Genomic DNA, 14,137 nt, shown 5'->3' with positions numbered 1-14,137 from the left:
TTCAAAAATGTATTGGGCCTGATATGTTCTCGTGGATGAGGAATTACGTGGTGGAGGTATGCGCTCCACTGAGTGCCCTTCTAGTTCTTAATTGATTTATCTGCTTGCAGAATGTAAGCGTAATCCACTTCATTAAATATATAAAGCTTATATTTATTACGTGTGCATGTGGAATGCACTCCTCCAGTATTTGCTTGCAGTCTGCAAGCATGCCTCACTAGTACATAATAAACAGAATGAAGTAATGAAATGAAATTTTACACACGTAGTAAGAGCATATAGTGATGAGCTGTAATTGAAGGAAAAACGTGCACTTCACTTCTAGTTACATTTTGTTTCTTCTATCAATCTGCTCAGTCAGAGTTGGATGGTCAACATTGCATACCACGTGTATATCAATTTTAATAGACAGCTCAACGAATGGAGTTAATCATGTTTGTCAAACACACTCACATTTTGGCTTTTCCACACTTTTTCCTTCCACAACTGTACAAAGTGCAGTTCATTTTGTACTTGGAAAGCGATGTTCGAGTACAGGCCATAGAAGGTGGGCCAAACATTCAGATTTTCAAGGTAGACTTACGGACAATCTCGTGCTATGGAGAGTGTAATACCATGTTGTGCAACCAATAACGTCTATCTCGAGCAATTGTCTGGCTCTGCAGCTAAAATAGCAGAAAAACCATACATCCCAATTCAAGGACTCCACCCCAACACCATTCCTCCTCCAACCCCCCTCCCCAACGACCCCTCTCTTCTCCTCTCACAAATATCTTCTTCATTGCTCTCCCAGCTGCCACATTACAATTCATTGTCATCAATTGGTGCATAGAGATTCCAACCAGTCAGTCTGTCACATTACTATAGGTCATGGCTGTCACCATTTTCTGGTGGGATGTGTATATTTATGTATGCCACTTTACTTCATTGACAGCCAGTAGCCATTTCAAAATAGTGTACATTCAGCATACATATTGATGGTTGTCTATTTTGTTGCAGATGCACTGATTGGGGACAGAGGGTGGGGGGGGATGAATGAGAAAATCTAAATTTATAAAATAAAGTGACAGAACTATGATAGGAAAGAGTGTATGCGAATGGGTTGTAAAGGGAGATAAACTTGGAAATAAACATCAGCAATCGGAGTAATGGGAAGGTACAAAAAATTTGCCATTTTGTGCAAGTACACCTCCACTCATTCACACTCACATCCATTCATTCATACTCACAACACTCATTCACGCTCACATCCACTCATTGGTTTTTTTTTTCTCCCACCTATTATATGGAATCAACTTCCAGATTTTTTTCAATCTCTTTCTTCCTGCCAGGTTCTCAAGACAGCTGTTTCACCATCTCAGAATACCCTCTTCCCCCATCCAAAACCATGATCTTCTATACCCCGTTAACTCTCCCTAGCCCACATTTTTCCAACTTTCCTGTTTTCCTTCCTGATAGTTTGCTTCTGTATCCATCTTGTGCACCCCTTGTGTCTGCCCCAAGTCCTCATTCTTCCTCACATCCCTTATTTGTCCAAGTCTCCCTTTTATTTTGTCCCTCAACCCTGCTGTCATTTGTTTTCTCCTCTCCTTCTGTTGTTCGTTTTGTTCTGTTGTGTCCTGATGTTCTCGCTCCTCCACGAGCCTCGACTCTGTGTATTAAAAACGTAATAAATAGATAGTTCCTTCCAAGGTGCAGGAAATCCTCGTGGCAATGCTAGTGATTGCTAGATTCGAGAACATGTACTCACTGACACTTTGCTACGTTTCTACCTATATACGAGCTTTTAACTCACATGAGGGTGAGTGTTCCCATGCCTGACTTGAGCCATATTTGGAACAATTGATAGCTTCATATTAAAAACTGTACCAGCTTATTGGGAATACTTGGTCATTTTCAGAGCAAGAGACAAGTTGGTGCACACCATGAAGAAGCATAGTTCTGTAACTGCATGGTTTCATTATGGTAAACACTCCTTGTGCTTTTTTTTTTGGTCTTCATGAAGTTCCCCAGTGACAGAGCAGACAAAGTCACTGTGTCAGCTGCAGATGCATCGTGCTGCAGACAATTTAATAATCCCCCTAACGATGGAATATTAAGCCTCTGAACAGAGCCCTTTCCGCCTTGCCTTTGAAGCTGATGTTATCGTCAAAACCCTTCTTCCTGACTATTATAAATCTGGGCGAGCCCACATTCTTTTACCTTGGGTATTTTCTACATTATACTTTCAAATTTTGGCTTTGGGAAAAGGGTTTTGGCTGTTACACCTGGTTCACACCTAAGCATATTGCACAGTATAGAACAGACAGACTTTACTTCCAAGTGGTCTGCTGAGTGATTCATAGTGACTTATATGATGACATATTTTATCACTTGCATAGTTGCAAACTATGATCGGTTATTGCAATCCTGACTGTGCTCTTTAATTTCCTGCAGTGAAGGGGCAGTAAATTTAAAAAAATGTCAACTGTTAAAATAAACCAGAGCAGAGGAAGCCATCAAATGTTTTGTAGCATTGTTCTGAGAGAGAGAGAGAGAGATGGAGAGAGATTTTTGTGGAAAAAAAAAATCAACATTTATGTAGCTTCGCTTCTGTGTGCAATATCATGACAAATTAGACAAATATAATGGCAGCTCTTCATTGGTGATTAATGAAACTATTGTTGACCAAAAATAACTGGCAGCCCAAACAGCATCAGCACAATTGCCAGAAAAAACAACAACGAACGTCAAAATGTGGGGACCTTGTTGAGAAGCGACTTGCTCAGACTTGACAAAGCAGTTGCATTCCATTAAGTTGCACCATATTGAGATATTTGGATGCTCAACTGACCAGTCTGTTTTGTGGACCTGTCTCGGAGTTCTGAAAATCTCAGCTTTTGGCACATTTTGTGTCCACTGGGTTTGCTCATTTCTGTAATAAAAGCACAATTACTTGTGGCCCAGCTTTTTCACCAATACCCAAAGCAATGCTGGTGGAAATACCTTGTAAAAAAAATTCGAACACAACAAAAGGAATGGTTGGGCGGGGGGGGGAGGGGGCGATGGGTGGGAACCCGCATTTCAATCTCCAGACAACTTCAATCTTCAGACAACCCTCCACCACACTTGTGGTCACACACTGAATGTTCGTGTTCAAAAAGGTCACGTGAACTCATGAGATGGAGTGCATATCGATATTGAAATTTACCGCACAGCTCGCTCAGAGAGGACACGGTACCTCAGAGCCAGGGCGGCTATTGACATGGTTAATTTGAGAAAATATTATATTGTAGGGTACTCCCTCAAAACTGATGAGATCACGATGATCTCGTGAGATAACAGCAAGCAGAAGAGTAAGCAATTGCTTGCAAAGCATGTCGGAGAAACAAGGTTGTTAATGCTGTATCATGGCTGCTGCCCGGCTTTGGATGCCTACACCTTACATTCTGTAAACACAGCTATAAATTGCCTGGCGATTTACGTATTATATATTGTTGTGGTTCTGTAAAACCAGCACTCCTCTGAGGCAATGGCACTCAACATATAGCTATCCTTGGACAGTTATCTCATTGGTATTCGTTTAGTTAGCCCTTTCCACATGCCTAGTGGGTAAATGGGGCAAGATGTGTTGTGTAGGGCTTCCGGTTATGTCTTCAACTCTATATTCTTTCGCTTCTTTCACTTATTTTACTTCCTGTTATTTTACACAAAACGATGCAAGCATGCACGCCAAGCCAGTAACGCCATTTGCGGAGGAGGATCACGAAAGCACAGCGATCGCCTCATTTGCATACGTGCGCCATTTCCTGTTCAAAGAGCGCGCCATAAACCAACCGCCACCTCACCTCAGGTCCTCACCATGCCCAGGACACCACAACGCTCACCATTGTTACTATACAAACGCCTCCTAAAACCCACACAACAACCGATGCCAGACCTCTTCACCACAAATGCCACAATGGCTACCAACCACTTAAACATCCACCGAAATCACCTCAACCACTCCCAACGTTTCAACGCCTTTGCCACAGATGCCACAGCGCTTCCTTCACCTTGCTATAGCCACCACAACCACCATTAGCTCCCTGGATGCTCACAACAGTCTCTGAGGATGCCGGGGGAGTGAAGGACATTGTGAGCTGGGGTGTTTTGGCGTGTCGCTGGAAGCGCGAATATGTGCTGAGATTCATTTGTTCGTCCGGATAGCTCTGGTGCTCTGCTAACCAACAGTGATAGGTTGGAGTCCAGCGCACGTTCGTGGCCGGAGAGCTCTCCCGAAAACCCACTCCCCATAGGAATTACTGAACTCTGTTGCGTGCCAGAGCTTGAGAGAGACTGAGGCCATTTTTGGCACAGGAGTCAGGGGGGGCATGGTGACTACTCGGGGTGGCATCTATGCACCAATGGGAATGCTGGGAAATACCTACAGGGTCGTTTGATCTGCTTTCTGGCCCCTCCTACACTCTGGGCTCTATAAAAGAGAGCAGATTTGGCTCAGTCAGTCTCTTTCATCCAGGCTCTCTCCTTCGTCCAGCCTCCGAGCCGAATCTCTTCACACAACCGAGCGGGGTGGAGTGAGCTGTTACCAAGAGTGCCGGGCTCAACCCCGGGTTATCGACACTCAGCTTTGGCTGCCTTCTGCAGCCAATGTTCATAACACCTACAGACTTTCTTACACGTCCCATCAAGCTTTCTCTCATGCATCTTTTTCTTCCATCTGTGTCTCCACTGCGGATGCACAAAATAAAAGAGCATCACTGATTCGCACCCCTCACCCTCTTGCATGATGCTGCACCAAATTTTGTACCTCCCACCCACACCTGAGACACCCCCAGTTTTATTCCCCCTCTCTCTCTCTCTCTCTCTCTTCCTAAGCGATTAGGTTGTGTAGGTCAGTCGACTGAAGATGAATGAGGATGGAGAAGAAGGAAGATCGAGCGATTGGTCCTTTGCGATTTAGCACCATTATAATAAGTAACGACTGGAGGTGACTTTCAATTTGTTGGGGATTTGTTGGGGATGAGGGGACACCATGATGGTGAGTAAGAGTATGATAGTTGAAAAATATGCACACCCACATTTTGAGCTCAATAGGCTGGGTTTGAATCTCAACCCAGGTATAAACTGCCACACACAGGGGGATATATGTGTGCACCCTCCATCCAAAGGATGTTATTTCCATGATAAAAGTAGGAGTATCCATCTGCCAGCACCGGGGGCGTTGATGGACATAAAAGATCCCCCAGTGATGAGTAGGTGAGTAATAGTCGCCACCCTGAACACACTCAAACTCCTGCCAGTCGAAAATCAGGTCTGGCCAGCCGATTAGTGAAAGTTTTGGGCCAGAACCTTTTCCTCCAGCAGACCCTCTGCAAGAAGGTGGGAATAGGGAGTGGGAGATTCTGAAGATCAGATGTGTATTTGACTTTTAAGCATTTGGGTGGGAGGGGAAAATTTTGATATTTGTGTCGATGTAATCGGTCCAGAAAAAGTGTTTCGATATACAACACTCCGCTCTTTGTGTAGGCTATAAAGGCACACATACCGATAATCATGTACAGAATATAATATACAATATATATATATATATATATATATATATATATATGTCCTTTGAGTATTATTTTTAAGGGAAAGCTAACATGTCCTTCTCTTGTTTCAACCACAGTGATTTTACAATGCACCGTGTCCTGCTGAGTGTGACTCAATATTTATAGATTTGAGTCTGGAGCCACATCATTAAAATATTTTATTTTATTCTCAGGGAAATCGATTTGTTCTGATCGTGTTCTAGAGTCTTGCCTCCCTAGAAACGAAAATCGAATATTACATAGAAACAGAAATCACCTGCTGCAGGTGTAGTTGCGTAGGTCTTACGAACCTTCTCATAGCCATCTCTGGTCCATAGTTCCAATTTCTCCAGATGCATGCAACAGCGAGTATCCTGCAACTGAAAGAAAATAGTCATTCGAGTATCCTGCATCGGAGTGGCAACCTGTCTATGATTGCGTCTCCTCGCCAATGAAACTGCCTCGGCAGCCCTATGCGTCTGATGGCGCAAGGAGGATCATCCATCACATGGAGTACATCATATCATATTGTTACGGAGTCACATCATTAAAATATTTTATTTTATTCTCAGGGAAATTGATTTCTTCTGACCATGTTCCAGAATCACGGGATGATCGAGCGATTGGTCCTTTGAGATTTAGCACCATTCTGATAAGTAACGACTGACGGTGACTTGCAAGTTGGCTGCGTAATTAATGGGTCTCCAGAGTAAATTTTTGGTTGTGCATTGGGAAAGGTGTGGATGTGGATGTGGGGTGGGGGGGGGGTCCTGAGGAGAGTTAGAGGACATAACTAAGTGAAGGTGTGGGGTCGAGGGAAATAGACACGTGGGAATGCCTTATGATGGGTGTTGGGGGGGGGAGTGAGAACGTAATTGTACATCGAGGTAAAAGTAGTGACGCCACAAGAGACACGCTCTCAATTTGTCCACCCAATCGCAGCCTGCCTTCGTCACTTCCATGCCGAGAATGACCATGAGCAGCAGATGGTCATTAGTGAAAATTCCAGTCATTTGGAAACAAGAGGGGGCTGGTAACAGTCTATTTATAGTAACAAGCACTGTCTCTTGTCTATTTCAAATTGACCTTAATTCAGGCATTTGCCAAGGACAATCACTTTGCATTCAAATTATGAGTAATGGAAGGTCCCCTGACGGTATTTCTGGGCGTTTGTGCCCTTTTCTTTTTTGCATTCTGATCCATTCGTTTTCAGAACGAATTGCTGCTCGCACAAAACTGATGCATAACTGATATTATAGAAACACTTACAAGTCCCTCATGCCAGTTGTCAGAATGTAAAGCGAACTGGGTGCAGAGCTCCACGAGAGGGAGTAAGAAATCCAGTGGATGTCATTTGGATGGATGAACCTCCTCGTGCCATCAGACACATTGGGCTGACGAGGCAATTTCCTTGGCTCGGGGGCATAACCTTTGACAGGTCGCCACTCCAACGCAGGATACTCAAATGGCATATTCTTTCCGAGTAAGCGGGTACTCATTTTGTCGACCTCGAAAGGATGACAGGCTGAGTCAACCCACCTGGTGTTATGTTATTGGTACAACAGGGACTCAAACTCAGGGCCCTAATATCTTAAGCTAGACAACTTAACTGTTAAGCCACCACAAGGCTCCATTGGATGTCATTTACTCATCATGACTGAAGCGACATTATTAATTAAATAAGCACCATTCAAAAGTTGTGTGCGACACCTGACATAGATTCTAACTACACAAAAAAAAAGAAGAAAAAAAAAGTTCATTATTTCAAAAACCTTTCACACACTTAAATTTGATTTGACAAAACACAGGGATTACTCAAAACAAGTAAATATAATCAGCAGCAGCACAAGGAAAGACGAATGCAAAGAGAATCACAATGGCAGTGGATGCAGTCTTTCATGACGTATTACATAGGAATGGAGATCAACCGCTGCAGGTGTGGTTGCATCGGTCTTACAAGCCATTTCTCAGCCATCTCTGTTCCTCAGTTCAAATAATTTCTCCAGCAGCATGCAACAGCGGATATCCTGCAATGGTGAGAAAATTGAGCCATTCGAGTATCCTGCATCAGTTGCAACTTGTCCATGATTGTGCCCCCTAGCCAATGAAACTGCCTTGGCAGCCCAATGCGTCTGAAGGCACAAGGAGGATCATTCATCAGCCATCCATCATATGGAGCATATCATATAATATTGTTATGGATGTAACCTCTGCAAAACTCCAAGAGAGCGGTGTGTCCTGAGAGACCACAAATGCCGATTGCAACCCTTAACTCAGGCCGGATCCTCACGCCCAAAGTCGCTTTCCCATGCTAGTGAATTATGCATGGCAGATGAGGAATCACGCCTGTGACTATGTGGTGGTTAATTATTTGGCTGAGCAAACCAACGCCGTCTGCCATATTATGTGGGTTCACGTTACTATTGGGAACTATGACCAAATATTTGGAGTTGAGGAAGCAAGATTTCTTGTGATGATGCAAGAAACAGCTCGAGGTCTGAAACGTGCCCCCAGCAAATCTGTGACCACTTCTATTGAAGCGATCATGAGCACAGCCGATGTTTGAACCCATGCCTTGCATTCCCATAATTCCCTCCGTCCTAATCACAAGTTGGTTTGCGGGACTCCGAAGGCCTCGTCCACCCGACTTGAGTGGCCTGTCGCTTTCCTGGACGGCAGTACGGTACCAGACCGGGTCGTTCTACTGCTGTTGGAGAGGTATGAGGTAAAAGAGCTGGAGTGACTTGAAGTAAAAGCGCTGGAATGATGTAACCTAAAAGCGCTGGAACAACATGAAGTAAAAGCAGTGGAGAAATGTGAGGGAAAATCATTAGGGTGGCAGGGGGCACACATGTGGAAATCACATGACAGAGGTCATGCTGATCACGTGACCAGAAGTGTGTCAAAATAGCTGACTTTGGGAAAAATCGCGTAATTTCCTTCAAAAATCTTCTTCTCCAAACCCACCAGTCAGAATGCTACCAAATTTGAGTTACAATTTTAGGACAGGGTCCTGCTGTTAAATTGTGGAGGTCATTCCAATCACGTGACCAGAAGTGTGTCAAAATATCTGACTTTGGGAAAATCGAGTAAATTCTTTCAAAAATCTCCTTCTCCAAACCTACCAGTCAGAATGCTACCAAATTCTGGTTACAACATTAGGACAGGGTCGTGATGCTAAAGTGTGGAGGTCATGCCAATCACTTGATTGGAAGTGTTTCAAAATGGCAGTCACGTAAATTCCTTCAAAAAAATCTTCTTCTCCAGATCCACCAGTCAGAATACTACCAAATTTGGGTTACAATATTAGGACAGGGTCCTGCTGTTAAATTGTGGATGTCATGCCAATCACGTGGCCAGAAGCGTGTCAAAATAGCGGACATAAAATATTTGGTAAAATTGCATAAATTGCTTCAAAAATCCTCTTCTCCAGACTCACCAGTCAGAATGCTACCAAATTTGGTTTACAGCATTAGGCCAGGGCCCAGATAAGCTCCAGGACCAGTGGTCCTATTTTTATACTCCCGCTGCATGGGGCGGGGCCTTGATCGAATGTGTTAGATACTCATCAGCCCTGTCGCCACCTCCTCGACCATGTGAGGCTGATGATTATTATCAATCAGTTGATGCAATCCCACTATTGTGGGTCATATGATCTGTGAGCATTGGTGGCGTTGAATTGAATGTGAATTATCTGCATGGTGTGAAGTGTAAGAGAATGTTGGAAATAATAGAGATAGAGGGACAAAGAGATGAAAGGAAATGTAGAAAAGGAGACAATATAAAAAAGGGGGAGGGGGGAAGGGAGCAAAGCCCTTTGCTCACAAACGCAATGCATGTTGATCACATAAACACGATTTACCTTTCTCTCAACAGAATATTAAAGAAATAACTGACTAATGTATATAATAACTGACTCGAGCTCATATGTATACATACATACACAGTATTTAGAATTATTAAAACATCAAGAAGTTAGACCTGGTTATCAATCAGCTGATGCAATCCTAGTATTAATTTGCAATTGGTCACTGGCTTGAACACCAATATAATTTTTTATTACGAACCCAAGGCATCAAAAAGCCACGAACAGTATATCGAACAAACAGTTTCAAATGAAGCACCTCGTCGCCATTAGAGCATTTGAATTGCATCAGATGTGGCAATAATTGCGAATTGTTGCTCTCAGAATCCTGTGCGAGCATGGGAAACTTGCTAGTCGTATTCAAAAACATTCCAGTCACTTGTGTTTTGAAGGTTTATGCAATATTCGATATTGCATTATCTTTCAAAAGACTACAAAGGTAGTTGCTTTTCCTGCTGTGAGTTCGCTATCATCTGTTCATCTCCACTTGATACCTGAGTATCCTGTACTCATTTGGCAAGAAAAGTGGACCTGATACTGCAAAAGAAAGCTTTGACTTTCTTTGAGGGAAGTGGGGGACTTGGTGCATGTGACAACCTGCATCACAAGTGAAATATAACCAGTCAATAGTGCTCCTGAAGATATACGTGTGTATGTATGTATGTATGTAGCCTTTGTCACAATTGTGAAGATGGAAGTGCAATGAGGAAGGTTTGCGAGGGAGTGATGGAGAGTGTCAAGAGCAAATTAATGGCCAGATGCTCGGTAGTAGAAGAAAGTGATATAACAAGGAGACGCTGAGCCGCACTTGTCCAGATAAGCACCTGCTTAATTACTGGACAGATGACCTGCAGCAACTGCAGTCCAGGCAACCATTCATCATGAAGATTATTGGTAAATTATCTTCACTTTTGCTAAAACAGAGAGTTAAAGTGAATCTTTGATGGTCATGTGTTCTCTTGCATGAAGCCTTTTCCAGCTATGAGAATGTGTTGATAGTAATGGCCAGCAAGTAAGTCGATGGATTCCTCATGCTCTTTCCTACCACACAAGTCATATCGATGACTTCTTGGGAGCACTGTGCAAGGCTTGGTGCACAAGGTGCATTTACATTCTGTAACGTGAACTGTGCTGTGCCAGGCTTAAGCAACTCAGGGGTCACTACAGTACTTGGTTCTTCCTGAGATGCAGCACAAAGCTGTGGGGTAGCAACAGTGGCTGAGACCACGGCTGTGCCGCTGATGAAATTCCCTCTGTAAGGTTAGGACAAGAATTTTGAATTTGCCCATAATGCCTACGATAGCTTGCCTACTCTTCGCTAAGGACACCGTGGGACCTTTAAAATCCACAAACTAATGCTGGCAGATGTGATGACCAATTTAACGTCCATCCGAGGAACGTGCACACATTGATGAAGGACTCTGCCTGGACGAGATTCGACCCCAGCCGAGACAGCTCAGAGGTGAGTGTGCATAACTGGAACATGTGACCATTATTTTATTGCAAACTCAGTACACGCAACATTATTACATTACCTTAAGAAAGCCAAGACCTCAACAGTTGGGAGGTGTGTGTGTGTGTGTGTGTGTGTGTGTGTGTGTGTGTGTGTGTGTGTGTGTGTGTGTGTGTGTGTGTGTGTGTGTGTGTGTGTGTGTGTGTGTGTGTGTGTGACATTGAGAGGGGAGGTTGGGAGGGGGTGCCCGAATACAAACGCAATACAGGTACACTAATTAACTGCTCCCATGAATATGACACTGCGACAGGACTTGTCCACAAAGAAGTGCTGCTCTGAGCAATGATGAATGTTGATGTTGGGTTTGACTCCCAACTAACAACTAAGCCACCACCACATCAGGGATCCTATATTGCTCAGGCTTTCCCTTCAACTTGAGGAGAAGGAAAAACAATTTATGACTTGCTGACAGCTGCCTACGCTTAGTTCGAAGCTTTTCACACAATTTTAGCCATGTCATGAGTATTTTTATATTTTGAAAGGGCTATATATTTATTTAGTCGACAGAAATAATGGATATTTGCCTACCCTCACAGTTTTTGATGCTTTATCCAACCTTATTGTCCATGCAGACTGCACTAATGCTGTTGTGGATGCAAATTTCTCCAAAATTAAGGGTTTAAGGGTGATAAAAAATAAATAAAATATAAATGTTGCCAATTCAACTTCATTGATAATTAACTTTAAAAAGTAAATGTTTTTAGCATATAGCACAATGTATGGCTATAACCCTTTAATGGGAAATGTATTCAAATACAACAGGATTATTACATTTATGTGCTTGAACATGTGTCTTTTTTAATAATATATTTGCATTTTAAACGACCTTATATCTCTTGACTGTATTGGAAGGTTACCAGTGTGATAAGTAAAATATCCCTGTTTCCCAAAACAGATTGGCCTTCCAAATAATCTTTAATCTTTATTCAGTAGAATTGAATTATCTATTTAGCTTATCAAAAGATTCTTTTTCATAATTATATGCTGGTGTCTGAAAGTCTGGCTGTAAGCAGGAGTCTCGGTTAAATGGAATGTGTGTGAAGGTAATGTCCAGAACATGTATCAACCTTCAGGTCATAAATATTCCCCAACCATTTGAATTTAAGCTCACCTCTGAATGGCCACTGCGATAAGGCCATGAGTGATCTTCGTGATCTTTCCCCTGAACCCCAAAACATCAGTCATGGCTCCATTCTGTCTTGAGGATGACCAGATATTCTCATAAACTTACCCCCCCTTTTTCCCTGCATATTATATAAGAACTCGACAATTCTATGTACGGCAGAATCAGTGGAAGACTATGTTGCTTATTGAACCTCCTCTGAATTCTCCATATCGATATGTTTGTTTGTTTATGTTTTGTTTTTCATAAATGACTCAAATGTACAGGAGGAATTGAGAATTCTTCTATGCGGTCTACATGAGGGCACACAAAAACTCGACACAATTATATATTGAATCGCACTGCCGAGCGATCAAAGACGTATTTCATTCGTAGTGATGAGGACATGTTGAGTGGAGGCAGTGGTGAGGGTGTGGCGAGTGGAGGCAGTGGCGAGTGGAGGCAGTGGCGAGGGTGTGGGGAGTGGAGGTAGTGGTGAAGGTGTGGCGAGTGGAGGCAGTGGCGAGTGGAGGTAGTGGTGAAGGTGTGGCGAGTGGAGGCAGTGGCGAGTAGAGGCAGTGGTGAGGGTGTGGCGAGTGGAGGCAGTGGCGAGGGTGTGGTGAGTGGAGGTCGTGGTGAAGGTGTGGCGAGTGGACGCAGTGGTGAGGGTGTAGTGAATGCAGGCTGCAGTGGTTGTAATAGGAGCTGTCAAGTGAACACCCTGGGTAGTGGGCGTGGCATGTGAGTGTGCGGAGGATCGGGGGTGTGGAAAACACCACCTCCATGGCTATGTAAGATTCCAATTGACGCCATTTTTTATGGTGATGAATAAAGCCTCGATCTCTCAAACTGTGACTCAATGTCATCTTATTACATGGTGGCAGCGAAAGATAAACCTGCAAACCCGATTTAGCCCTAGCAAAGTGCACAATGGCAAATGGGCCTATGATGTCTTGCATGAATTGAACCAGTGACAACCTCTGTGAAGCCTTTGAGCAATTCAAAAACCATATCTATTCAGAAAAATGGACATAGCAGATGACAAACAAATAGACGATATTCGTCTGCTCTCAGTTAAGGAAGGACCGAGATGCTACACTGCATGAGGCCTGGAGAACACTGATGGCACAAGGCCGACCACTGTGATGACAGCGATTGTTTGGCAGCATTTTGAAGCAGAGCTTAGACCCCCAGATCAATTTATGAGTAGCTCATTTCTGCCTACAATGATTTAAGCTGGATGACAATGAAACCATGGACAATTTCATTTCCAGATGCCACCAACAAGCGAGCAAGTGCAAGTTCAAGACCTCTGAGGTGGATGAGCATTTTATACAACAGGTTACAGCGGGGACACAGTATCAGGTGTTACAGAAAGAGCTCCTTGCAAAGGATGACTCTCATGCTGGACAGAGTCCTGGAAATAGGTTGTGCACATGAAGCTTCTGTCACTCACATGCAGAAGTTTGCCCAGACCCAACGGACAACCATTTTCATCCACACCATTGGGCACCACCAAAAAGAGTGCCACTTCTGTGGAAGCAACACTTACACCAGCCCTGCCACCGATTATCAGCATGGAGCTCGACTTGTGAAACATGCAGGAAGGAAAACCACTGGAAGGCTGTTTACATCTCAAGATCAACGCAAGAACAAGGCCGGTAGACAACCCGCCCAGACAGCAGAGGACACAAATCCTTCACCCGAAAGCCCATTCACACCCTGGTGAGAAATGAAGAACTCGGCAGGCATTGTGAAATGTTGAGCTTCACCACCATCAAATTTAACAGCCAGACCATCGATTCCCGGTGTAAGATTTTCACCAACTTGGCTATTTCACGACCTGACAAAGCTAGTGTGCACTCCCTCAGGTTCAAGGTTGACCATGGGGTGGAGGACATTACCTTTCTTCTATGGATATACGGGAAAATGTATCCCCAAAACGTCAACTTATCTAAACTGCCTCTACCTGTCCATATTCAAGAGAAACCCCAAACAATACTAATGGTCTATAATGGTTCACAAATTTGGCAATTTGGCACCAGGAAAAGGAATGCACAGTGGGTTGATTCTGAGTTTTTCATAGTCAAGGTCACTCCCTTGTG

The 14,137-nt window shown here is 43.6% G+C and overlaps 1 long non-coding RNA gene across 4 annotated transcripts in view; it reads right to left on the bottom strand.

Moving 5' to 3' along the window:
• LOC147026454 (uncharacterized) overlaps positions 1-14,137 on the bottom strand; it is a 61,978-nt gene that overhangs the window by 15,658 nt on the left and 32,183 nt on the right. For 2 of the 4 annotated variants that reach the window (XR_015058359.1, XR_015058360.1), the window contains exon 4: positions 5,830-8,334. This is a non-coding gene — a long non-coding RNA (uncharacterized LOC147026454). Of the gene's footprint in view, positions 1-2,833; positions 2,915-5,829; positions 8,335-14,137 lie in introns of all 4 variants that reach the window. The other 2 variants (XR_015058362.1, XR_015058361.1) reach the window with 2 other exon arrangements.

This window comes from Eptatretus burgeri, chromosome 5 (assembly GCF_056783735.1).
Source record: "Eptatretus burgeri isolate ZD-2024b chromosome 5, Ebu_testis_v1, whole genome shotgun sequence".
Classification (NCBI taxonomy): Eukaryota; Metazoa; Chordata; class Myxini; order Myxiniformes; family Myxinidae; genus Eptatretus; species Eptatretus burgeri.
Note: the sequence above shows the minus strand (reverse complement) of the source record. Positions and strands in the feature narration are given on the sequence as shown.